The sequence below is a fragment of the Rattus norvegicus genome, chromosome 1 (genome assembly GCF_036323735.1).
Source record: "Rattus norvegicus strain BN/NHsdMcwi chromosome 1, GRCr8, whole genome shotgun sequence".
In the NCBI taxonomy this organism is placed as follows: domain Eukaryota; kingdom Metazoa; phylum Chordata; class Mammalia; order Rodentia; family Muridae; genus Rattus; species Rattus norvegicus.
Genome location: NC_086019.1, coordinates 55039412 through 55066538, shown reverse-complemented (window position 1 = coordinate 55066538; position 27127 = coordinate 55039412). Strand labels below are relative to the sequence as shown.

Sequence of the window (27127 nt, the reverse complement as noted above, 5' to 3'; positions counted from 1 at the left end):
CAAGCCATCCCCATCATGATGGACTCTACCCTCACACTGTGAGCCAAAGTAAATCCTCTTTCCCCGACTTGCCTTTGTCAGGTAGTTTGTCATAGCAATGAGCAAAGTTAATACAGGCACTTCTCAGTTTCTTCATCTCAAAATCAGAAATGGCCATAACCCACTTAATCAGCTTCTGACTTTAGAAATATATTGGGTTTTTTTTTCTATTAGAGAAAGGAGAGGGAGCTTCTTTTTTCTTTTTGTGCACTCACTGCTTTAGACAGGCAGGAAGACTCCAGCACCTGCTTTCTGGGATCAGTTCCTTTGCTGCTGTGCTCATAGTATTCAGAAAAGCAGGAGTGCATGACCGTACCATTATTACGATTTCTGTACTATTACTAGAACAAGTGATTTGCATGAAGCCACATCCAGGATGAAGAATAGAGATGAGCCCTAACCTGTCATGACCTCTTGGGTGCCCCATCTTCCAGCTCCACATGGTGAGACCAGAGAATCCCTGACTCCTGTCATTTGAGCTTCCACGAAGGCTTCACCACACAGGCATGAGTGAAGATGGACGATTGTGTCAAGCTGATGGAGTAGATGGGTGTGAAGGGATGTTGTCAGATTGTGGGGAAAGCCCAGCAGTGCCTGTCCAACCTCAGCATCCTTGGCCACTCTGTCCAGCATGCCTTCCTCTGGGATATGAGCCAGGGCTCCTTTATATTGATGAGAGTCTCATGGCTTCCTATTGGACAGGGTATGTTGGAGAATTATATGTTTGAGTACCAGCATTTATGTGGAGATCTGAAGACGACTTTCCGCTGTGGGTCCAAGGCTTGAACTCAGGTTGTCAGGCTTGCTTAGCGAGCGTCTTTACCCACTGGCTATCTCACCATAGGTTAGAGTCATTTCCATTTGAGACTCTGCAGACAGGAGGTGAGGGGAATGGGAGTTCCTATGACCCAACTTGGAGAGGTCTGGATGAGCCTGGATCCATGGACAAGGTCCATAGCAGAGGTTATCCCTCAAAACCACAGACTAACTCTGACGCTCTGTATCTATGGCACTGAAATGTCAGATGGCCAATACATTCTGATTTTCAGAAAATTCAAAACAACACGTAATCATTTATAGCCTAGAATAATAAACCAAATAAAGATAGGACTGGTGAAAGGCTGGAGAGACTGCTTGGTGGTTAAGGGCGTATATTCGGAAATGACTCTTGCAGAGAACCCAGGCTTGATTCCCAGCACCCATGTCACGTAGCACACAACGACCCGTAATTCCAGCTCTGTAGGCGTCTATGTGGGTGTGCACATTGCCACATATAGACCATCATAATTAAGAACAGTAGAAATACATCCTTAGAGGCTGGAGAGACGGCTCGGTGGTGAAGAGCACTGACTGCTCTTCCAGAGAACCTGGGTTTGGTTCCCTTTTGAGCAGTTGTAACTTGAGTTTGAGGGGATTAGATGCCCCCTTTCAGTCTCTGATGACACCTGCACAGTTGGTAGACATAAGCAAATGCACATGAATAACAAATAAATCTTAAAAAAAAAAAAGAGTGAATGCTATGAACTTGAAGCCTGAAGAAAACTCTTCCCCGAGGAGCCCAGGTGCGGCTGCTCCTGACAGTGGAGGCTGAGTTTTGTTCGCTGCAGAAATGTTGCTATAGAGCATGTCGGGAAAGGACATCAGGCTCCTGTGGACCAGAAATCCACAGTACCAACAGCAGGGCTTTGAATGGACCTGTGTTTAAGACCACGAGAGTCCTGCGCTAGGACATGGTCTTTGCCCTAGCTTCCCTAGGTACACACTTTCTGAGGAAGAGCCTCTGGCATCTCAGGTGCTGCACATGACATGGGCCCATGGAAGGGACAGTCCCTGTGTAGAACTTCACATACAGGCAGGACTCCAGGGGCCCAGGGATAACGGGAATGACCAGAATCAGCCCAGTAGCTAGAAGAGTAAATTCCAAGGATTGGGGCTGGAGAGGTAGCTCAACAGCTCTGGCTGCTCTTCCAGAGGACCCAGGTTCTATTCCCAGCATCCACATGGCAGCTCACAACAGTCTGTGTAACTCAAGTTCCAAGGAATCTGATGCTCTTCATAAAGACATGCATGCAGGCAAAACACCGATAGCTGGATGGATGGATGGATAGTTGGATGGATGGATGGATGGATGGATGGATGGATGGATGGATGGATAAATGGATCTTTTTTAATTCCAAGGATCAGGAGAGGGCTAGAAAGTGCATATTGAGTAAAATGCAGTTTGGCCGGATGTTTAGCCTTCTCCATTTCCCCACATGTACAGCATATTCATAGAAGAGAGCCAAGTGGACAGAGAGCTTGGGGCTGTGGTACTAGCAATGCTCAGCTCTGCCTGGCTGCTCTCAGAGCCTGATGTGCACTGTGTTTGTCCCATGCTCTGAGCACACTCCTGATGTATACTGGGCTTGTCCCATGCTCTGAACACACTCCTGATGTGTACTGGGCTTGTCCCATGCTCTGAACACACTCCTGATGTGTACTGGGCTTGTCCCACCCTCTGAGCACATACTTCTTGTCTGTCTGCCACTGTGGGAAAGCCCCACTTGTTCCAGTAGGCCTGTTACACCTATCTCAGTTTCAGGTCTCCAGACTGAGCACCCTTCAGCGTGTGCTGCCTCTGAGAGCAGCCTGGCTTCCTGATCGGGCCTGAGGTGGGAGAGAACAGGGTCTTTGTTTTCCTCTCCACTTTGATTCTCATGGGATAAGTCAGGTCTTTTGATCCTGGTAACCCAGGAACATGCTTTCAGCTTCCAGATCCCCGAGGATGCGCCTGGACCCAACATCTCTGCCCTCCCTTGGATCTTAACACCTGCAGGGGGGGTCTCTGTTTTCTGGATTTCTTTCCAGTGTCTTCTGTTCCCAGACCTATCCCATGTGCCTGCTAAACTGTAGTACCTTTACTCATCAGATCAACCTTCCTGAACTTGGCAGCCCGAGTGTGGGAAGTGAGACAGATCCTCCAGACGGAAGAGGCTTACATGAGAGGACATGTTTGTTATGACACCTGAGGGCTCACACATGCTCACCGTTAGCTATAAACGCAGGCTTCTGCTTCCTCTTACACTGTAGGAAGTAGCAAACAGCCTTACTCCTTCTAACAAGAAGTGGGGACAGGGGGCTGCAGCCCTATAACTTCTCTTGCATGCCCTCTTGCAGAGGGTGGGGTGAGAGAGCAGAATCCTGGGGAGAATACAGAGGGAGCAGTGGGGCGACAGGGAGGGAAGAGCCTGCTGTGGCTGAGATGTCTGACTGGTTCCGGATTTGACAGCACCGGGGAGAACATATAGATGACGGCTGCACTGGGTAGGAACGCAGCAACCATGGCACAAAGACTTCTGGGAAGTTGAGCACAGGTTGTACCTGCTTCCAACTTGGAGGCTGGGACACGGAGCCCTCTCATGCTCCCATGGAACACTCTCACAGAGCCCTCTAGGGTCTGCAGGAAGGACTTGGAACTAGGCTTCTCCTATGGCATACACTTGCTTGTGGGTGGTAACTGGTGTCCCAGATATAAAGGTTGCCCTTTCCTGAGAGAAGAGGAATTCAGTCTCTGCGGCTGCCCGATGACAGGGAAGGCAACTTTCTCCCATTCAACATGGACACAAGGAAGGGGAGACTTGGGTATGCCATAAAAGACTCCTTCAAAATTTGCCAAAGATGTGGGACAGCAGAAATGGCTCCTTCCAAAACTTTAGGCTTGTCTGTGAGTAACATAGAAGGCAGCTGCCGTCAGGCCTGGGAACCTGCAGTGTCAGTAGAGAGCTGCTGTCTGGCCAAAATGAGCCTGGAATTTACCTGAGCAAAGACAGCAGGCAGGAGGGAAATTCCTGCAGCTCAGCTACTTGTGGGCAGAAGCAATCTCTCCCTGAGGGGCTAGAAAGTCAATGCATTGAAGGTATAATTGACAAACATCCCCAAATCTAACTCCACCTATGTCTCCATTCATCCATACAGAAACTATACTAAGGTATGTCTAATGCCATAGTTTGGTCCCCTGAGTGGCACTCATAGGAGGGGGTGAAACGTCTAGGAGCTGAGACATAGTGGAGAACTGCTTGACTATAGGCCTAAGACATCACATTCTTTAGACGGAAATACATAAAAATAATTGCACAGAAGTTGTGGGGAGGGAGGAGCTGGAAGTACAAATGAGAATGAACTACTATGGTCGTATCATGCTTTAAGGCATAAAGTGGTTGTTTCAGATCTGGTGGAGGCTATCAGTGTGCTCCCAGCATCTTAAATACATTATACACTAATTGTATAAGTAGGCCAATGGTCAAACTGAGACTTCATTTTTTGAGGGAAGAAAAAACAATGTAAGTTGAGCTAACATCAGAATCAAATGGGAGAACTTGTTTGAAAACTAAGAATCCTGGACTTTCTGGGTCCTGTTCTTGAAAGATCTGGGCTTCTAGGAGAGGCCCCTGTGTTGAAGGAGCAGCCTCACTGTGGAGGGCTTTGCTAACAGGAAGTTGACCTCAATTTCAGTGACTCCTGGAGAAGAAACAGGAGAAGACTCATGGCCCCAGACTTGTGAGAAATTGCTGCCGTTTCCAAGAGGTGCTCATTTCGCTGGGTAGGAGCAGACGAGCCAGAGCCACAGAGCAGTGAGTTGGACTCAAACCAGGAGACACTGGAACCTTGACAGAAGCCTACAAAGACCCTTTCTGTTAAGAAACTGTTTTATTGGGATGATCCTCATGAAGAAGCAAGGATCTCTGGGAACTTTGGTGTCTTGGGTCCACGCCAGATTTTAGTGATCTTCATTAAGAGGAAGAGGAACTCTAGGGTCCTCTGTGGCCAGAGTGGTCGCTGTAGAGTGTCTGTGGGACTCTACAATGGGAGTGTAGGATCTCCTACGGAGAGAATGGGAGTTGTAGGGTCCCTTTTGGATATAATGAGTGGGGTTCATTGGTCAATATAAGACCTACTGGCCTCTTTTCTAGAGGCCACAGAGCAGAAATTTTCTGAGGAACCCAGGTTGGACTTTTGCCACAACTCTTACATCCTCCATTTTGTAACACTGAGTAGAAGAAGGTGGCCCTTGGTCCACTGCAGCAGTGGTCTGGAGGTGAGTCTTGCATAAGATGCAGGCTTTGGTGGGTTCTACCTATTCACTGAACACATGGATGAGGTTGGAGGTGGGGAGTGTGGCATCTGTGTAGATGGACGAAGTGAGTACTGACTCCCTAGAGGGACTCAGAGGAAGGCAATGGATGGCTTCATCTTCCCTCCACCAAGCAACGGATGAAGGACCTCCCTCATTTCTCTTAGAGCAGAGCCAAGTAACCAAAGGGAATATTGAAGTCTGCTGTCTCAGCCACTTTGCCTCCAGAGAAGTTTTGTTCTTTCCTTCTCTTTTTGGTTCTCTATAGCCCACATCGTCTACTTAGGGAATTTTGTGTGCCAAGCAAAGTGTAAAAGTTCAAAGAGATACACCCACAGACCTTATGCCTGAATTCATATATTTTCCCCATCAACTTTCAGGAGAGAGAGCTTCCAGAACACACCATCAACTCAATGCTACAGTCTGGAATGACCAGAACTGTAGCTGGCTAGGAAGATCATTTAGCACTATTCTGACATGTGTGTTTGTGAAAGTGTTTCCAGAGAAATTCAACTGAGGAGAAGACTTACCCTGGATCTCAGTGGCTCTGCACATGGGCTGGGATCCAAGGCCAAATAAAAGGTAAAAATGAGAAAGCACAGGGAACAGCAGGGCCCTCCACTCTCTGCTTCTGGATCTGAGATGTGAGCAAGGTCCTATGGCCACAACCACAGTCACCCCTGTCATCAAACCACAGCCACTCCTGTCATCAATTACATCTTCCCTCTAGGATGGACTGTACCTTCAATCCCTCACTCAAAGAAGCTCTCCTCTTTCAGGTTGTTTCTTTTCAGTTATTTGGTCTCATAAATAAGAAAAGTAACTGATCCAGTACTCCATAATAGTGCAGTGAGAGGGGGGATGTCCACTTTGAAAGGAACTTGTGAAGTGATAGTGTTAGGATGTGACCCAGGATATTCTCAGATAGATAAACCTAAGGGCTGAGATGGCCTTGTGGATTTTGCCAAGCTGGGAAGCTGTGATTAACAAGACGTTCGCAGTATCTGCAGGGTCCATACTAGGACAAATGAGCTGGACCTCCAGCAAGGAGAAGCTGGAAAGGAAGGAGCCTCCACTCAGAAGCTCTGTGTCTCTTCTATGGCTTTTTGTTTTCGAGTTGAAACCTCTTCCCTTTTGAAGATGACAAATCAAAAAACTGGTTTGCCCCAGATTGACATCTATCTCTATATCGACTCAAGATCGACACAAGATCCGGTCTACAGATTGTTGCAGACATGAGATTAGCGTTGTGACTACCCACACTCTAGTTTATCACATCAACCGCCACACCACGTATTTCGGTCTAAACAAATCTGTTAGCACTTGCTTGGCCCTGACCCAAACAAGAGAGGAACAGCAGGAGACAAAACAGATCCTGGCCCTTCTGGGCTAGACCTTGTGCAATCAGACAGATAGGAGGTGGGAACAAATGTTGCCAAGGAATCCCTGGGAACCCAAACTCTTGTGAGAAGGGCAGTCAGAAACAGCCGAGGAAAGGGAGGGGCCAGCAGAGCATCTGAAGTGGTGGTGGTGGTGGTTGTGGTGATGGTTGTGGGGCAGATGGAGAAGCACATCCAAGGGATAGCATGGTTGCCAAGGCAACTGGCAGAAAAAACAAAGAGGGAAGAAACTTTGAGGAAGTAGATCTGTGAGCATGGCCAATCCCTTATGAGCCCTGTGAGTCCTGGTGACCATGCTGGGTTTTATTCTGAAGCATTTGGGTGGTCCTGGTTGGTCTAGAACAGAATGTAAACATGCTCCAAATATCATTAAAACTGTCTTCCTTCTCTGAGGGACAGAGACTGAGTATGGAGGACAGAAGTTAGGGTACAGATGGTTGGTACAGAAGAGAGAGAAAAGGTTTGGGATGGAAGGTCTGTATTAGGATCTTGAGTGGAAGCTTGCAGGACTTGGTGCTGTATCTGATGTAAAGAGAAGAATCCAAGGAAGACTCGGAAGTGTCTGTCTAGACCAGCATTTCTCAATGCTGACCCCCTTGAGGGTAGAATGATCCTTTCACAGGGAGACCATCAGGAAACACATATTTACATTACAATCATAACTACCAAAATTGGGGCTATGATATAGCAGTGAAAATAATCTTATGGTTGGGGGTCACTACAATGTGAGGAACTGTGTTAAACTGCATTAGGAGGCTTGAGAGCCACCGATCTAGACAGTCAGGGTCACCTATGGCTGAGTTAGACACACCTCGATTTTCAGGAACTCACCTAGGTAGAAAGCCGCGAGTTCGTTTTTCAGGCCTCTGGGATTCTTTTGAACGCTCAGAGTGGGTCTTGGCTATTCCCTTGGCCAGAGAATATCTAGGCTGTATGTGCAGCTGACAGTGTCATTAGATGGCGATGTCTCCCCATAATGCAAGGCCACCTGGACCCTCAGAAAAAACTTTTGGGATGTGTGGTTAGCTACGGTTAGCGAGACAGCCTTCCAGAAGCAAACCTACAGGCAAACATCCAGAGACAGCAGAGGCCGGCGTGATGCTTTTACACCACCTCAGAGGAGCAGAGCTGGTCTCCATCCTGGACTCCTTCCCAGGAGCTGCTTGGAACAGATGGATGCTGCATCCTAATCCTTGGATTTCTACCTTATGCCCTCCTTGCCTCAGAGATTCCACCTGTGTTGTGAGCCCTGGTATGGGCACTCGGTTAAGGGAATCCACTTAATGGGTTCTCGTGCTTCTCTGATGAAGCGCTGCCAGCCTGGGCCCTAAGTGCTGGTATTTAGGGCTGGAAGGTAAGAAGACAGTGGTGCACCTTGACAAGACTCTTCTCTCCCATCATTCCATGGGAGTTAGGTGAGTAGTGAGGACAGACAGGAACCTCTGTAGCTTTCCTAATGGAGGCCTCACGGTGGATCTACAGTCGTCAGCCCTCCCTGGCCTCAGAACCAGACTGCGGCTCACTGTCTTCACTCTGGGGGGGGGGGGCTATATATTTTAATATCGGATCTCCTGACATCATTTACATACGGCTAAATGCATTCATTTCGGGACTGGTTTCAGTACCCTTTTAACAAGTCCAGGCCAACAGAACCAAAACAATCAAGAAAGAGTATTTAAATCCTGGCCCCTGCCTCCAACCTACCATCTACCTTGTGTCCTCCCGTCTCACAGACACTGCACCTTTCTGTCCCTTTCCAACAGTCACACAGACCTTGCACCTTCCTGTCCCCTGTCCCAGCATCTCACAGATCCTGCTCCTTCCTGTCCCTCCCACTTTAAGTAGCAGCTGACCTATTTGCAGGTATTGTCTTCTGGATGTTGCCCCAGAATATCACGTCAGGTGTATCCTCAGAGCGTGCTCTCTGAACATGGAGTCTTCCTCTCCTAGGTTGTCAGTCCCTAGGTGGTGGTCTTGAATCCATCCAGCAGGGGAGGAGTCCCATCACAGTAACATCATGCTAAGTGCCTGAGATAGTCCTTGGTGGGTTACTTAACCCACAGAAATGGGCAAGTACTGTTGCTTGGTGCTCTTTTCCCCTAAAGAGCCAGTGAGCTTAGCGTTTAGTCCATCCTGGTGTCTCTCCTAATATTCAGAGTGACTTCCTGGTCAGTCTTCTGCCACAGATGGTCACTGTTTCCCGCCCTGCCCATACCCACTCTTCCACACACACTCAGATCCCTGTAAGTGGGACCCTGAGGCTTGTCCTGTCAACTGAAGCTTGGAGATATGTAGACAGGAGACACCAGTCCATCCCCTAGCTTGACTGTGAGGGCAGGAGGTAGGGGATGGAAGTCAGGCTATTCCATTGCTACTGTTTTGTGTCCCTAAGAACAGGCATGGCAGAGGAACTCTCGGTGGGAATCTCGTACCATCATATTTTTTCAGATATACTGGGTAAGTAGATCTGCTCCCAAGGGGCTCAGGCTGGGTGACATGAGTCCTCTGAGCAGTCTCTGCAGGGAACCTGAACCTCACCTAACTCCCCAAGGCCTCTGAGTCCTGCCGCCTCTCCGCTCCCTCTGGCTTAGTTCCTCCATCGGCTTCAGGAACTGATAAAGTTCCCTCAAAAGGTGCTCCATGATTGGGGCAGAATTTCCTGCCTTCCCCTGAGAGGTTGAAGGTTTTGCAAAATCAAAGTCAAGCAGAAGGCAGCTCTGACCAGACCACCTCCAAAGGCCTCCTGACAACTGGCTTTCCTCACTGGCCTATGAGGACAATTTTTACACTTCTTCTGACAGCCATCATCTGTTCTAAGGCTCCTTCTGATTGATCAGATGGTCCTCGGCATCTAAGGATGGCTTCTTTATCTGGACACTCTCCTGTCTCTATCACTACACCATTTTGCTGAGTTCAGCGAGTTCCTAGAGTCTGGTAGATTTCTTCAGGACTGGGTTTCTGCTCTTTCCAACATCCAACAACCCAACATCTTACGGGCTGACTTCTAATCCTGGTTCTCTGAAGGGTTTGTTTTTATAGTAACTGTCTTAGTCACGGTTTGTGTTCCTGTACAAAACATCATGACCAAGAAGCAAGTTGGGGAGGAAAGGGTTTATTCAGCTTACACTTCCACATTGCTGTTCATTACCAAGGGAAGTCAGGACAGGAACTCACATAAGGCAGAAACTTGGATGGAGGAGCTGATGTAGAGGCCATGGATGGCGCTGCTTACTGAATTGCTTGCTCTGCCTTGCTCAGCTTGCTCTCTTATAGATCCCAGGGATGGCACCCACTCACAGTGGGCTGGGACCTCCCCTCCCTCCTTGATCACTAATTGAGAAAATGTCTTACAGCTGGATCTCACCGAGGCATTTCCTCACGGAAGCTCTTCCTCTGTGAAAACTCCAAGTTGTGTCAAGTTGACACACAAAACCAGCCAGTACAGTAACCAAAAGTCAAGTCATTTCTTTCTGTGAAGGAAACACTTAGCAGCATACACCCAGTGGGTGTACTGGAATTGAGGGCACACTGCCGTCCTCTCAGGGCTTGTGGTCTGACAGCAATGAGAACTCTGTGATCTGCATGGAGTAGCACCCCACAACCTCTTTCACTTCCAGTCTGCGCCAGTGTCTCATGTGATCTTGGGCTATTTAGACATTGTGTGCTTTTCCACGCCGCAACATAACAGGACAATTTGCTAAGCACCTAGAAACCTGAGGGTGATTTTTTTTTTTTTTTTTTTAGATATCTCTGACTTGAGGTTTTGTGTGGTGCTGGGAATAGAACCCAAAACCTTGCATATGTGAGTCAAACTCTGTGTGAATGCCCCTCCAGCCACATACCTCTCACTAAAGCTCTCCATAACTCATGTTTGTAACATGACATTAGGTGTCCTGCAAACAGTGATCACAATGGGGACATGAGGGACCCTTGTCCTGTGTTCTGCCAAAGCACTTTCAGGTTCAGCTATCCCATGACAGCTGAATATGAGACACTAGCGATCAGTTCCATTCACTGGACCACTCCCCCTATCTAAATAAAGTTGTATCTACTAAAAGAAAAACCTGCCTCTCCTCTGTTTGCCTCATGCCCGGCTCAGTTCCTGGTATACAACCCTTAGACATACTAGGGGAAGTGAGAGCAGGCTGTTTTCTTCCCCCAAAACAACTCTATAAACCTCATCACAGCTTCCAGGATGCCCCCACCTTTCTAGTTTGGAGACCGAGTGTACTCATTTCAGACCAAAGGACTGAGCATGCAGACCACCCTCTGAGGCAGCCCTGGTCTATGCTAGCCCATGGCCAGTTTATTTTCTGATCAGTAAAGAAATCAGTAGATGCTCACTCCCCAGGTCTGGCCCTCCCCAGTCCTGGTGATGATGATGAATAGGGTCCAGCATCCCTGTGCTTTGGGAGTGAGGCTTCACAGTTTTTCCTATGGCAGGCCCAAGGAGTCCAGCCTAGCCCGACGTGTTCTGATTGAGGCATGGTATAAAGAATGAGACCCAGGTTCCCAGCCTCAGCCTCCCCCGAGTATGAGAGCTGGTATCAGTGTGAGAGAGCTTAATCAGCACCAAAGACCCTCCCTCATGAGAGCTACCATTCTGCCCAAGAGGGGTGTGTGTGTGTGTGTGTGTGTGTGTGTGTGTGTGTGTGTAGCCAGTGTCTTTCCCAACCATTTTCCACCTTATTTTTTTGAGACACAGTCTCTCACTGAACCTGTATATTAACAATTGTCTTGGCTGGCCGGCTGGCCAAGTTGCTCCTAGAATGTATCTCTGTGCTCACTCCAACTCCAAGTCCAGGCTGCTGCACCCAGCATTTACGTAGGTTTCTACCTAGTGTTTATATGGGTGTGGGGTGCCAAACTCAGGTACTAATGCTTGTGTGGAAGGCTTGTTACCGAATAAGACATCTTCCTAGCCCTACCCAGAGGCTATTAAGTGAATCTGAAGTGGTCCACCAAAATCAAGATGTGCTTCTTGGCAACAGAGCTGTACGCTGACCACATTACCTCCGTTGCACTCAGGCTCAGAGCTACCCAGGAAGGAAGCCAGCTGCTCGGTGACTCAAAAAGGTGAGTCCCTACCTTTGCTACAAGCCCACAGAGTCTGCAGTATGCACTAAAACCTTTCTAGGCACTGAGTCAGAACCGCCCATGCATTTCCTCATCGTGTTCTGTTTGGGACCTAGGGACCTTTGGGTCTAGCTCTGAGCCCCTCCCATCCTGTTGGAGCTGTGGGAGCCTGAACCCTGTGTGTGACTGACTCGTGGGAGCAAATGGGAGGTCCTCAAGGGAACATTGTCCTGCAGGTAACTCCATAGAGCCATCCTGATGCTGAAACAGATGTGAAACTACACTCTGGAAGTGTCTTGGTTATTATTAAATTTTTTTTGGCAGGGAAAAAATCTGAACTGGGTATCACATGCCTATAATCTGAGCACTTAGAGGACAAGGCAGGAGTTCAGTGTCATCCTCGGGTACATAGCAAGTTTGAGTCCAGCTTGGGCTAAATAAGACCCTGCCTCAAAAAAGAAAATGGAGCAAGAAGGGAAGGGAAGGGAAGGGAAGGGAAGGGAAGGGAAGGGAAGGGAAGGGAAGGGAAGGGAAGGGAAGGGAAGGGAAGGGAAGGGAAGGGAAGAAGGGAAGGGAAGGGAAGAAGGGAAGGGAAGGGAAGGGAAGGGAAGGGAAGGGAAGGGAAGGGAAGGGAAGGGAAGGGAAGGGAAGGGAAGGGAAGGGAAGGGAAGGGAAGAATTGATTCCAGGCTTGAGTTTGGTGTGACACAATGACACACCATTAGTTTTGCCCAAGATTTATCATGAGGGGAACTTAAGTTACCCTTAACCTTTTTGTACTTTATATATTTGCACTGAGTGTCCCACAGATGACAGACAATTTAAAGTGATTAAGACAGAGTCAAATGAGTCCCTCTGGCAGATAGGAGAAGAGAAGGTTTCTGACCCAGAGTTCAGAGCTCCCTTGTGGAAGGCTGGGGAGGAGATGCCTTAAAGGGCTGCAGAGAGACAAGCCATGGAGGCTGACCCTGAGTGGTTTATTTTAGACATATTTAAGCACAGCACTTTTTGGTGAAAACTCCTCTCCTTGAGGAACACAGCAAGCTAAATACAGATCAGGTATGATGACACTGAAACTCAGTAAAGTCCATAAACATGGCTTCTACAGATTGACTGTGGAGGAGGGCAACTTATAAGGGTCTGGGGAAGGGTCTGGTGCTAGAAAAGTCTCTGGCCACAGAAATAGTGCAAAGATCACCAAGCTAGACATGTTTGCCCCTGCCTTCTGAGTGAATAACAAGTATTACCTTCCTTTAAGGAATGTTTGTGCTGAACACTCCAGGTTCCCCTAGTGCCCACCATGTAGCACAAAATCAACAACTATCTAAGTGTGCCTGGAGTGGCTTGTGGAAGCTTGAGGAGGAAAGAGACAGCCTCATCGTTCCAATGCTTTTCTCTATAAAATATTTGTTATTACCATGAAGCGTGGCAGACACTGAACCTTTATCAAGTGATCATGTTCAACACAAGCCATGGTGCCTCACCTAAAAGAACAAGCAATCGCCCCACCATGATGTTTCCTGAAGAGGTGAAGACCGTGGGTAAAATAATCAAGAAACATTCCTGCTTTGTGGTCTTCACAGCTGGACAGATCACAGGTCAGAGAGAGACAGAAAATCAGAGTGGGGTGGGGGTGGAGATGGAGTTACGTTTTGTCTCTGAGTCTGGTAGGAAGTGTCTTCCAATGGGGATCCAATGAGGCAGGTGTTGACACACCTGACAGTCACTGGGATCAGATTGTGAGGGGGTGAACACTCTCAGAACCTGCCATGATGCAGATGAGTTCAACCGTGAGCTTTCAGGCTAGGACGTACTAGTTTCCCAAAGAGAGCTTGTATGTCCCATCTATTTGGACTTGTAAGACACGCTGGTGAGAAAGAAAACAGGGAAAGATGTCCATCAAAAAGGAGGAACAGAAAGCAGACTTATAGGAAACCATCACATAGAGAAGAAGAAATGAAACCGACATGTTTAGGGATTCAAGAGTGTGCCAGGAGAATCATTATTTTATTTTGTTATTGTTGTCCTTATAACCTTGGATATTTGGAGCCTCGATCAACCTCCCACTGGTTAGTATTTACTAGGTTTCCATTCTATTTGAATTTATAGGGTTGTTTTTTTTTCTTCCTGGAGCATACCAAAGACTGGCTCAGAAGACCTTTTATCTGAATGGCTTAAGGTAAGCGTGGTTCAAAAACTTAATTCTGAAAAAGAATGGGATTTCATCTGGGGACAGAAATGGCGGCATCCAGCTCAAGGAGTTTAAGTCTTTAATCCATGCCTTTTGTTAGCAGACAGAAGAAAGAGTGGATGGACGGTAAAACCTTTCTATTCTGATCATTAGAACTGTTTTTTGTTAGGAAGTCACTGTTGTTTCAGAAACAAAAGTCCCAACCATTTGATCTGACCAATTGAAGACTCAGGGCCAGACGCTGTGGTGAAAGCCTGCTAGCTCAGAGAGGCAGAGAAAGCACTCAGCTGACCTTCTTACTCCACTGACGTCCCAGAAGAAATAAAGCTTTTCCTCCTCCACGCTGTCTTAAACACCCTTCAACGCAGTGTTTACTTATGTTCACTCCCTGTCGGCTGGGACTTGCTCCGCCTCTTGACCTAGGGTTACCTTTATTTAGCTCTTGGATTAAAAATGTATGCTAGGGCTGAGCTACACCACAAAAAAAGTTCCTTCTGGTGGAAACTTTGGTTCTTTCTGGCGATACTTTGTTCCTTCTAAATCTATGAATTTCTCTAGCAAGCAGGAAGGAATCGGACTCTCAACTGCTGCTCATTCCAGCAAATCAAAGCAAATGTTCATTGTAGACCCTTGTTATATGCATTTTTAGTATACATATTAGAACAATAAAAAGGACCGACGCTACTCCAGGATGAAACAGTGTTTACAGATCTCCGGCATTTTGTCTTGGTTACAGGTTGCCTAGAAACAGCTCCTGGCATTGGACAGCAAGATCCTTACTGGGCAGGTATTCAGGGATCAGGGAGGAGATCAGGGAAGTGTGTGACTCTTTAAGAGTGCCATTCAGCAAGGCTCACTAGCTAGTCCAGGGAACCCAGCCAAGTTTTGGAACCACAAAAGGAGAGAGAAGGGGGATTTATGCCAGTGCCCATCAAGCACCCAGAGGGGATACTCTGTGGTCTCTAGCACAGCCCACCATAGCACTTGGCAGCAGGCTCCTGTGCCATAGTCCTGGAGATGGGAGACAGGATGACTGAGGTCAGAAGCTGGCTGCCTGGATGAGCATCTCAATGGCATAGGGGGAGTGAAGGGACCATTTTCAGCATCTGTTTGAAAATTCAGGGAAACGAAGAAGGCAATAGAAAGAACCTTTTTTTCTCTAGGTTCCCCCTCTTGTCACTGGTCAGTGCAGGACACCTGGTGGGAACCATCTTTATTCTTCCACCAAGCGGGTACCATGACTGAATTCTCTGCTATGGGTCTCTGCGACACCTTTTAGCATCCTTACCGACAGCAAACCTTCTCAGAAACTGTTAAAATAAGCTTTTAATCTATAAACGTACGACCATGAAAAAAACACTTTTATATCTCCCCAGAAGGAGAATCTATGCACTACACAAATTCAAACTTTTCAGGGATGGGGATTCCAGGGCAAATGATCTGGTTTTTTTTATGTTTGCCGTTTTCTTAATAATAAAATGTGAATTGCACTGTCATATCTCCACTCTGTTGTAAAGCATGGTTGGGGCAGGTCGCCCTCCCGTTTACCCTCAAAGGCTCTACCTCCATCCAAGTACCGCAGTACGACACTGTTGGTTTGAATTTTCTGACGCACAGATGTTTAAAGAACACGTTCAAACAGCAGGCACTATTACACTGTCCTCATCCGTGCTGTAGATTTCCCACACCATCAGCTAACACCAGAGACGTGGAAGCTCATTCTTTGGAAAGTTGGTTATGTCAAATGATGGCTTGCTGGGGCACACAGGTAAAGGCTGTCTTGCTAAAGGAAACACATAAACAACTGTTTTCCTGAAGCAGACACAGGGGAAAGGATGTTTGGATGCAGCACACATGTGAAAGGACCCTTGATGAAGGAGTATAAATATGACCCCACGGACAGTGGGAGACAGCACTGAGCGTTGGTTTGGTTTGCTCCGCTTCGCCGTTCTTCACTACAGATGCACATGTATTGGTTCGCCTTACATAGCATTGTTGAGCTCAACTTGTGATAACACTGCCATGGAGAGAAGAAACTCCCCAAGAACTGCTTGTGAGGTTCCTGCGGCCGCTTGCTGCTTCAACAGCCTTGCCTCAGGCTGGTTGGCCAGCCCAGAGATTTCTTCAGGATTGAACTATATATAGTTGTTGGTTTGTGCCTGGTGTCTGCCTGCCTAGAGGTTGCTGAATCGTATTTGGTGTTTGCTCCAGGACTGAACTAACTGCTGCCCAAGATCAAGCTCGCTCCCAAAGAACTATTGCTGAACAGGTCCAGTCCCCTCTTATCCTAATGACCGCTGCTGGGTGGCAGTGAGCTAGAGAAGAGGTTGAACCCTTATTAAATATAAGTTGCAAAAAGTTTATGCCTACACACCAGCGTGCGAAAGCGTTCCTGGGACAAAGAATTGAGGATGTACAATGTTCCCTTAAAGGCACAGCAGGTGTCGGGAGGGATGTGACGTCTGATGGTAGTCTGTGCAGGTGGTGAAGACACCATATTGCTTGGACTGTGAACAATGACCTTGGGAGGTGTGTGCATGGAGCTGTATGTACCAGAAGTAGTTAGGGTTGCTCAATTCTTAGCGGCTGAAGCTGCCTTTCTCCTCCTCTGTCCAGAGCCCACCTACATCGAAGGACAGAGGCCCCTCTCGGTTCTTTGATGAGGAGTAAGGGACATTCACACACTTGGAGCTGCTGGCCCCATGCCAGCAGCTTGGGCAGGCAGGGCAGGATGTCACTACGGTTCTGTAGTTGCCGACAAGTTTCTGTTCCTCTGGTCCTCGGTCAACGTGTTGGGAGGAGGCAGGTCAGGGGCTTTTGCCTGTTGGGAGGCTAAACCTTCATCCTCATGCCGTACGAAACTGCCACACAAATGCTATGGTTTTACTAGTCGTGTCCCCCAAACTCAGGTATTGAAGTCCTCACCCCCAAGGCTTAGGAAGTTACTCACATGAGGTGTGACTAAATCAAAAAAGTAGGGCCTCACGAATGGGGTAAGTTCCTATTAAAGGGGGGCCCAGAAAGTTCCTTATAACCTTATATTGTGTAAGGACAGGACGCAGCAACATGCCACCATCTTTGTTTTCGATTTATGAGTATGAGTGTTTTATGAGCACGTGTATCTGTGCACTGTGTACGTCCCTGGTGCCTGTGGAGGCCAGAAGAGGACGTACTGATCTCTTGGAACTGGAGTTACAAGCAAACGTGAGCCCCTATGTGGGTGCTGAGAATAGAACCCAGGTCGTCTGGAAGACCTGTGGAACTGTTCTCAACCACTGAGCCACCTCTCCAGCTACCTCCTCCTCTTTGTTTTTCTTCCTTTAACATTTATTTATTGGGCACACCCATACCAGGGCATATGTTGGCTGTCAGAAAATCGCATCTGAGTATCAGACTGTCATGTCTGTCGAGCAACTGCCTTCGTTGGCTGTGCTGCCACCTCAGAGCTACCACTGCCTTTCTAACAAGGACACCAGTCCCAGAGGGTCAGGACCAATAATGTCAACTTTGTCTAATCGTCTAAAGAGACAGTCTCTGTCAGGTGTCCGGCAAGCTAACGAGGTTGAAATTATCTCCCGTAGCAGTGCCGCAGTGAACCCCTCAAGGTTCTACTCACGGTCCCCACAGTTCTGTTTGTGGAGAGCAAGTCCTGCAGCCCACAGCTATCCTGTGTGTGAGTAGGCTGGGGTGCCTCCGTGAGCCCCTGAGATAGAAGCCGGCATGTCTGGCTGGTGAAACCACTGCCATTTTCTAGCCGGCTCTGCAGCAGCTGCTTGCGCCGAGTTGGTGCACTGTGAGACTGGCGACTCCCGCTTTGCTGGGCTCCCTCTTCTCATACTGAGTTGGGTTTCTCGGTAAGTGAGAGACGGTCAAGCTGACAGAACTCTGGATGAAAACAGCAGGGAGAAAACCAACAGAGAAACAGAAGTCATAAGCTACGTCTCTTCGCGTCTGAACCCAGATCTAAGTGGCTGCGTCTGGGATTTCCCAAGCCACTATACCACATGGGGCTCAGGTATGACAAACTGGGCGGAAATGTTAACCAACGTCCATACTGAGATGTCTGTGTTGTTGAGCCCAAGACCACCTTATCCTTTCTTTTACATCGAGTCACTGGCCTTTGTGGGGCAGATGGGACGGACTGGCCACCCCTAGAGCAGGTACTTCGGTCTGACTGCTCGGGGCTTCCTGAAGGGTGCTACTGAACGCTAGGGTTCCTATGGCCCACAAGGTCACTCTTCTCCATCATCCCTGAGCAGTCCTTGCCCTGAGGTCCTTCCCTGACGGTGGGCCATGTCACCTTAGCTGACTCCGTGCCCGTGTTCTACCTTAGATGCTCTTGGATTGCTAAAGTTGCTTCCGGTTCTGCCGGAACAGTGCTACTTGTGTGATACGCCATAGCCGTCCCACCATGTCCATCGCCCCCAGGAACTTCCCTGAAACTGTGAGCTGGGGTTGAGCTAGAGGAAAACACGCTAGATGTAAGAGTCATACCGTGGGTGACTTACTGATGCTTCCAAAGCAGCTTGAGCAGGCCGCTTTTAATGAATGAGGAAGTGGTGTTGGGTGTGGCAACCCTGAGACCCCATGGTTATGTGGTAACAAGGTGTGTTTAATGGGGTTCAGGTTCACAGTTGTTGATCGTCAGTGGACAGGCTATAAATATCAGCAAAAGCTCGACCCCATCATCTGTAGACCTGGACTGTGATTTCCTGACCAGGGCCTTTGAGAGGCCCTGAAAACAGGAGGTTCATGGAGCCCCAGGTAGCTTGCCATTGAGCCTCAGAGACAAACTGTGCAAGCTTGAACTTAGACAACTATGGAAAGTCTTATTTATTTTGTGTCAGCCACTCAAGGCTGGCCTCTTATCAGGCTCTCCCTAAGCCAATGTGAATGAGACCATCAGATATAAACCAATGGGAATGAGACCTTTGGATATTAGCCAATGGGAATGAGACTATCGGATATAAGCCAATGGGAATGAGACCATCGGATATAAGCCAATGGGAATGAGACCATCGGATATAAGCCAATGGGAATGAGGCCATCAGATATAAGCCAATGGGAATGAGACCATCGGATATAAGCCAATGGGAATGAGACCATCAGATATAAGCCAATGGGAATGAGGCCATCAGATATAAGCCAATGGGAATGAGGCCATCAGATATAAGCCAATGGGAATGAGGCCATCAGATATAAGCCAATGGGAATGAGACCATCGGATATAAACCAATGGAAATAAGGGCATCAGATATGCCATGTCGAAGTCAGAGGTGGATAAGCTCAGTCTTCTTCATGATTATGAATCAATTCCAGATGTGGGATCTGGGATCATCTAGAACTCAGGCCAACCTGAGGCTGTATCATTTATTCCCTCCTCTGAGCCACGTGGATCAGAAGGCAAGAGTGACTTCTGTAGTCCTATAAGCAGTGAGGAGCCAGGGCTGTCTGCGTGATGCCAGGGACATCCCACCTCGGCCAGTTCAGTTCGTTTCCATGTACCCAGATGATGAAGTATCCCAGATGATAGAAACTCAAGCAAGCCGGCACAATGAGAACCGAAAGTCTCCCCCAGCTGCATGTGAATTCAAGGTGCTTCAAAAGCAGCGCGAACCCACAGTTCCTTTCTAGGGAAGGGCAGTCTCCTGCATCTGTGTAGAGATGGGAAGTGTCCAGGGCCCCGTTCCTGCTACTGCCTTGCTTCTGTCCCAGCTTTCTAACATCACTCTAGGCTCCAAGGCCAGAGTTCTCTTTCAGATCCCCCATCCTGAAAACCACTTCCTTCTCCTCCATCAGAGACCCTCTCACATATGGTACTGTATATAACACAGTCCATTAGCTAGCTACATCACAGCCAAGGCCGCCATACTGGGTTGATTTCACTTGATTTCACCATGCTAGTCATCCTTTGATCAGCATGTAAATCCTTCAAGGTCAAGGACTTTGTTTGGTTCCTCTCTCTCTCTCTCTCTCTCTCTCTCTCTCTCTCTCTCTCTCTCTCCATCTGCCTCTCTCTCTGCTCTCTCTCCTATTCCTGAAACACTGCTGCACAGCCTGGGCCCGGAATGAATGTCTGGTGATGGTTCGGTCCCCAGCTCCAAAAAAAAAAAAAAAAAAAAAAAAAAAAAAAAGATGGTTAAAAAGATTATCTGTCGGGAGTAAATGGAAAGTGGCCTTGCTTTGTGCCACACAATCATTGGTGGCCTTTTACGATGTTGCTGAGACAAGGACAGGAGAGGCATGGGTGCCAGAGCCCTGGGTTGTCACTCACCTTGCTTACCAGAAATCACTGGTGTTTTCCACCAAGGGCCAAACAAAGACTGTCCTGGGGGCGCTGAGGTTTTCATACTTCCTTCCTCCAGTAGCAAAAATGTGGGTAGCTGACTAAAGTCCACTAGGTGGACAGGACCCCCTTTCAAAGAACATTGCAATTATCTAGATGATATGTAATTTCCAAGAATCAAGAAGTATTCCACAGACTAATAATTCTGAGACAAAAAAATTTGCATGTCACAGTGAAATCATTGACCTAGTTACATAAGGTGCCTTCCTGCCTCCACCTTGGCTAGCTTCACATGGTCTGCAGTGTATTGAAGACAGAACACTTGTGGTAAGACACCCACCCCCGGGAGGGCGAAGAACAAGCCACACACTGCTTTGAAGAGTCCAGCCCCAAGCAGAACTGCAAGGGCAGACACTGTTCTGGCCACCTGCAGTTTGAAGTCATCACTTTCAATCCCCCTGTGACTAGGGTCAGGGTCTTCACACCTGCGAGAGGAAGCAAAGATCTAAGCAATCTGAATTTTAAGAGAGAAACTGCAGCTGTTGGTTTGTGGGCCGGAACATTATTGGTAAGTTTTGTTTCATCTTGGACTCTGGGAAACACTAGGTTTCTGCTGTTGTTGTAAATGGTAGGCTTTGAAGGCAGAAGAATATTGTGGTGGTCACATTACCACGTCCTGGGTGCTTATGAACTTGGGTTCCTTCAGTCCTGTTGAGATGAAAGACAGGTGCTCGCTTGGGTGCCGTGAGTACTCTATGGGGCTTAGAACGTCAAATGTTACTCCAACCATGTCTAGGGTTGGGAAGGAGCCATGCCCTTGGATGCTGCAGGAAAGGAGTCTGAGTCTCAGTTGTTCAGGTGTTAGGGTCTCTGCCCTTTCTACCCCACAAGGAGATAGAATAGGATGTATTTTTGTTTGGTTAGATTTTTAGACAAGGTCTCAGATATCCCAGGCTGGCCTTGACCTTGCAATGTAGCCAAGGATAACCCTGATCCTCCGCCACTATCTCCTAAATGCTGAGGTTACCAGCATGTACCCCGTACCAGGTTTTCTGAGCTGCTGGGAACTGAGCCACTAGGCAAGAGCTCTACCTTGCCTTTGCCTCTCTCTCCTCTCCTCTCCTCTCCTCTCCTCTCCTCTCCTCTCCTCTCCTCTCCTCTCCTCTCCTCTTCTCTCCCCTGCCTCCTTCCTTCCATTCTTCCTTCCTTCCTTCCTTCCTTCCTTTCTTTCTTTCCTTCTTTCTTCATTTTTCAAGGCAGGGTTTCTTCGTATAGCTCTGGCTGTCCAGGAGTTAGTTCTGCCTCTGCCTCCCAAGCGCTGGAATTGAAGGTGTGAACCACCGCTGCCTGGCCTGACTTCAGTTTCTTACCGTCGACTACTGAGCTCTGGATGACTTATTGGGAGCTTGCTGTACTGCCCTCAGCCTGGATGCTTCTCCAGGGGAGATGCTCAGGTCTGCCTTCATCTATACTGACTCTTAGTTTACGCACAGTTCTGATAAACAGGGCTGTCCGATTTCTCAGCCTGGAACTTCTTCTAGAAGCAAGAAGTCCATGGGAATGCCAACCAATGAGGCAAGAGAGACTCTGAGTTCCTGGGAAAGGCTGACAGAAACTGCTGACACAGGCACGCCTAGAATACAGCACTTGAGTCACCACAGCCCTACTGTAAGGCAGTCAGCACTTGGCCAAAAAGCATGGGAACACTTGCAATTCGAGAGACCCCTCTGGAGAAGCACTGTCTGTAACAAGGACAGGAAGTGCAGATTCCACAAACCCAAACTCTGGGGTCCTTGTTACCCAGGGCTGTACTGGGCAGCAGGGTGAGCCGCCGCAGGGTGGTCCCCGAAAGTGGATGAAGCTCAGTAGAGGAAATGGACCCAGAAGAGGAGGGAAAGGTTGAGGCAGAGGGGCAAAGCCAGGACAGAGGAGAGGCCTGTGTCTCAGGCTGACGACAGAGAAAGCAGCTGGTGAGCCTGGAGCCCACCAAATAGAATGCACAAATCCACCGAACACTTCTGTGCAACTCTCAGGAGAAGTCAGGATGGCATGATTGGTCAGAAGACATTCTTCCGATAACGTCGACTTCCAAGTGAAAGTGACAAACTTGTGGGTTTCTTGGTGCTCTGGGTTAGTGTCATTTAAAGACGGTGTTGTGCTGTGGCCATGACAGCATCGGATGTCCCTGCTGAGGCCTCCCGAGCCCTGGCTTACCTGGAGACCTCCTACCTAATAATATCTTCTAAGTCAGTCCCAGAAAGAGGAAATGAGCAGAAAAAGAGAGATCGTAGCCAAAATAGATACCGCAAGCTCCTGCCCTCAGCCCGGGCGCTTCTCCCAGGGGACATGCACCTTCATCTATACTGACTTATTTTAGGCACAGTTCTGATAAATAGGACTGTCCAATGTCTCATCTTGGAACTTCAAGAAGTAAAGAGTTCATGGGAATGCCAAGTAATGAGGCAAGAGAGACCCTGAGTTACTGGCAAAGGCCGACAGAAACCTGCTAACACAGGCACGCCAACTCCACACACTCACACAGGGCCACTGCGTCAGACTCACAGTCCTGGGAGCTTGAAGCTTCTTCAAAGCTGCAGAAAAGATGCTCACCCGTCCTTGGCCTGTGAGCGAAGGCCAAGGAAGGCAAGACAAGGCTAGAAGGAACTGAGTCGGGTGTTACGTTACACAAGGTTTTCCCTTGTGGGGGGGGGGCTTCACGGCCAGGTGTAAGATGCTCAAATGGGTAGCCTTCACTGACAGTGAGGTAGGAACAGATGTCTGCAGGGACCAGCAGTCATCACTGGTGCTGCCAAATACAATGCAGCAAGCTCCCAGCGAGTGGTTCAGAGCTCAGTGGTCGATGGTAAGAAACTGAGTTCAGGCCAGGTAGTGGTGGTTCGCGCCTTTAATCCCAGCACTTGAAAAGTAGAGGCAGAGTTAGCTCCAGGACGGACAGAGCTACACAAAGAAACCCTGTCTTGAAAAGCAAAGACAGACAGACAGACAGAAAGAGGAAGGGTGGGATGGAGGGAGGGAGGAAGAGAGAGGGAAAGGGAGAGATTGAATTCAGAATCTAAGGAAGGGCGGGGCAGAGGCCCTGGGTTTGGTCTCCAGCACTGTACGAAACTGGATTTGATAGCACACACCTGTAATGCTAGCACTCCAGAAGCGAAGACCAGAGGATCAGAAGAAGGGTCACCCTCAGCTACACAGCCGGCTAGAGATTAGGTTAGACCACAAGGGACCCTGTCTCAAAGCAAACGAAATGTAAAGAACACTCCACGGCCAAGGAATGAATCTCACCAACCGTACATTTCCTCTTACTTGTTAAAAATGTTTCTATATGACAAGCAGTAAAAACCCTACAGATGACCAAGCAGAGAGGGGAAACCAAGAAGAAAAATGAAAGGCAGGTAGAAGAAGAAATTTCTACATTAAAAGCAAAGGAGAAATCTAGGGGTGGTGTTCTAAGACATTCATGGGTAGGACAGAATAGCCATCCAGGACCAGGGTAGGGCTGGGCAAACTCACCACAGCAAACAGCCACACTGCTAAAAATGGCTCCCCACAGCCCTGGGGACAAGGGGACCTAGTATTTAGTGTGGGCTGCCCCTGTGGCCACTTCTGTATTTCCTTTCAGCTCCTTCCCTTCCATGGGGCACAGAAACAGGACTCACATTTGCTCTGCTCCCTGCGTCTGACTCTGAGGCCCTAGGCCAGGAGCTCTGTCTTTAGGAGTTAGTAGGACATTTGATAACTGCGACCTTGTGCTTCGGTAGGGCCTACCACTTAGCCCAACAGGGCTAGAGGGAGTAAGGATGGAAGGGCAGGCGTGGGCCGTTCCTGCCTCTCTCCAGGCCTCCTAGCCCAGCACGTACATTTTGGTGTCATCACCACAGAAATGCATCCATGGGCGCATCTGGGTAGCCAGCCCTCGCTGGAGCGAGTGTCTCAGTCCACAGGGTCTGTGATGCTTGGCAGCAGCCAGGGCAGCTGCTATGATATTTTTGCCCTTCGATGCTGAAGTGGGGGGCCACCCATCTCTGTAAGTCAGGGTGGCTTTTCCCGGCAAGCAGAATGGAGTTGAAGGCCCTAAATCTGGGTCAGTGAGCCCTGCAGCAAACCACTGGAAGACCCAGACCCTTTGCTCAGCTAACTTTTCTAAGTGAGGAGGTTTCCTAAGTGAGTACTGTTTCCAGCAGTGGGTGTTGGTGTACAAAAACCTAGGCGTTTCACAGTTCTGACAACTGGCTCACTGTGTGACTGACTAGTCTCATCCAGGGACATCCAGGAAGTAGAGATGTAGACACCAAGCTGCTCTTAAGGACCTAGACTACCCCAAACTCTCTCATCATGGTCCTGCGCTTACTCCTGGCGGATGTCCATCTGGGTGTGGCTTATCAGTTTCTACATTTACTTGTAGACTTAAGTGAGAATTAAGCTGTATGTTTGACACTCCAGTCAGAGTAGTTTAATTTCAGGACGTCGAAAAACTGTTTTCAAAGGCTTTGGTATTTTTACATGATCAAATCAAAATGTCCTATTCAATAAAGAGCAACCAACTATTGGTTTGATGGAGATCATGCTTGGGAAACGGTGACCAGATAGGGCCCACCCAGTGCCAGGTCCCACCCAGTGCAGGACAACAGCCATAAGCATGGTGTCTCTCTAAGTTTTCAGAACAGCTCCACAAAAGGGAAGCTCCTGTGATCAGAAGAAAGGATGCCAAACCTGCTCTGTCTCTCAAGGAACACCTGCACTGCAGCACCACAGACAGCCCCGCCCCAAGGCAGCCCCTCCCACAGACAGCCCCTCTCCCACAGATAGCCCCTCCCCCAAGACAGCCCCGCCCCAAGGCAGCCCCTCCCCCACAGACAGCCCCTCTCCCACAGATAGCCCCTCCCACACAGACAGCCCCTCTCCCACAGATAGCCCCTCCCACACAGACAGCCCCGCCCCAAGGCAGCCCCTCCCACAGACAGCCTCTCCCACACAGTCCCTCCCCCACAGACAGCCCCTCCCCCACAGACAGCCCCTCCCCCACAGACAGCCCCTCTCCCACAGATAGCCCCTCCCACACAGACAGACCCTCCCACACAGACAGACCCTCCCACACAGCTCCAGCACTGTAATTTTCAGGACTATTTTACCATCCCTCTGAACACAGGTCCACAGGGCCTTCCTCTCCAGCTGTTGAGTGGGTGGCAGTTGACAGGAGAAAGAGGTGCCTTCCGTTTCTGAGTGTCAGGTGATGTGTCTTTTCTCATCTGAAGGCACTGGCCCATGCTTTGCCAAGGTGCGGTGGGGAGCTGGATTATCCTCCGCATACAGGACAGTTGCACTCCTCCATGGTCACTACCCCCTGCCATGGAGTCTGACTTCCTTCTCCTGCTCCCTCACCCCACTAAGTGTATCCTCACCTGCAGAGGAGCAGACTGCCTGAGTCCCAGTCCTCAACACTAACATCACTGTGAGGCGGAAGGGACCGCCTTTCCAGCTTGGCTTTAACACTGAGCTGTACATATCCCAGGAAGTTCCAGGAAACCCAGAGGGTTAGTCACTCGAGGCCAGCTTCCAGAAAGGGAACCAGAGGGGAGGTGATCAGGAATTGCTGCGCCATTCTTACTGGTTAAGGTTGCATCCTATTGGATGACAGATATCCATCAGGGGATAGTAAGGCCTTTAGCTGTCCCCATGGACTCTATGTTCATTCTCCATGGTCTCTTCAGCTTCTCTCCCCACTGTCTCTCTATCTATCACCATTCCCATGGTCTCCTTGCCTTTGTTCCCTGCAATCTCCTCCCCAGTCTGTGTGCCCCTATCCCCCAGGGTCTCATGAGCTCTGCACACACACACACACACACACACACACACACACACACACCATGAGCTCTGCATCTCTGTTCCCTGTGTCTCTGTGTGTCTTTCTTTCCTGGATGGTCTCTACATCTCTGTCCTCTGCAGCTGAGACTGAAGCCAGAACGGGTTGGGAGACCGTATGAAAAGTGAGAGGCCATACAAAGCATGAGATGGCATTGCAGGGTGACACTGAAGAGTGAGTGTACAAATGTCTTGTGGCAGTCTCCTGTTGGGAGTCCCTGCTGGCCTTTCCATTCACTCCTTCCCTGAAGTAGAGCTTCCTCACGCACACTCATAGCAAGCCGAGATTCTCCGGCTGCTGGGCCAGAGGTATTAGACACACAGTTGCCTTTCATGAACAGCTCCACCTTTAACCGCTTTTCTCTCCTGCCTTCCCCATCCCCCACCCCCACCCCAGGAACCTGGACTTCTGGTTCCTTTCCCTTGCTTTGATTTGCCCTTTGACCTTAGTTGGTACCTCTTTGGCCCTCATGCTCTCTCTGTCTCTCTGTCTCTGTCTCTTTCTGTCTCTCTTTCTCTTTGTCTCTGTCTCTCTGTCTCTCTGTCTCTCTGTCTCTCTGTCTCTCTGTCTCTCTCTCTCTCTCTCTCTCACCCCTCTCTTCCCGTAGCCCCTCATGGGACTCAGTTATAACTGCAAAGCTGTGTCATATCACCCGAGTCCCTCTGAGTCTTTACTGATGCCAGCCTTATTTTACCCATGCTGGGGCAGACCTAAGACACAACCAGTGTCTGGCTTTGGGAGCCTAGTTGGGTCAGGAGTGCCCAAGAGTCTGCAGGCCCACATTCTTTGATGTCCTCCACCTGAGAACCTTAGATGACACTCAATTCCTGTCCTGCTTACCGGAAGATGGAAGCTTAAACACATTTCCTAGCGACCCATCAATCCACCCAGCTGTCTCTGGACTTTGTGCCAAATGAAACGTTCACGTTGACAGCATCCCATAGGGACTGGAAAGTGCTGCTGTACATTGCACTGTTGCCAACAGAGGGACTTACTGTCTATGCACCTTAGAGTATCTGCGCAGAGGTGCTGTGGCATTTCCCATCTGTGGGTGGAGCTTGTCGTGGGGCATTCCCAGATAAAAACAAACACACTTGACAGTTCTCAGGGTGATGTATAGTGTGGGTTTTTCTTTGCGATGTGGA

At 48.9% G+C, this 27127-nt stretch overlaps 1 protein-coding gene across 3 annotated transcripts in view; it reads left to right on the top strand.

The window, feature by feature from the left end:
• Window positions 1–10681: 10681 nt before the first annotated feature.
• The window catches only part of Ccr6 (C-C motif chemokine receptor 6), a 33821-nt gene continuing 17375 nt past the window's right edge, over window positions 10682–27127 (top strand). The window contains exons 1-3 of one of the 3 annotated variants that reach the window (XM_039110679.2): window positions 10682–11861; window positions 13049–13222; window positions 13734–13803. The gene's annotated coding sequence lies outside the window, so the exon portion shown is untranslated. Of the gene's footprint in view, window positions 11862–12882; window positions 13223–13733; window positions 13804–20410; window positions 20670–27127 lie in introns of those variants that run through there. The other 2 variants (XM_039110677.2, NM_001013145.1) reach the window with 2 other exon arrangements.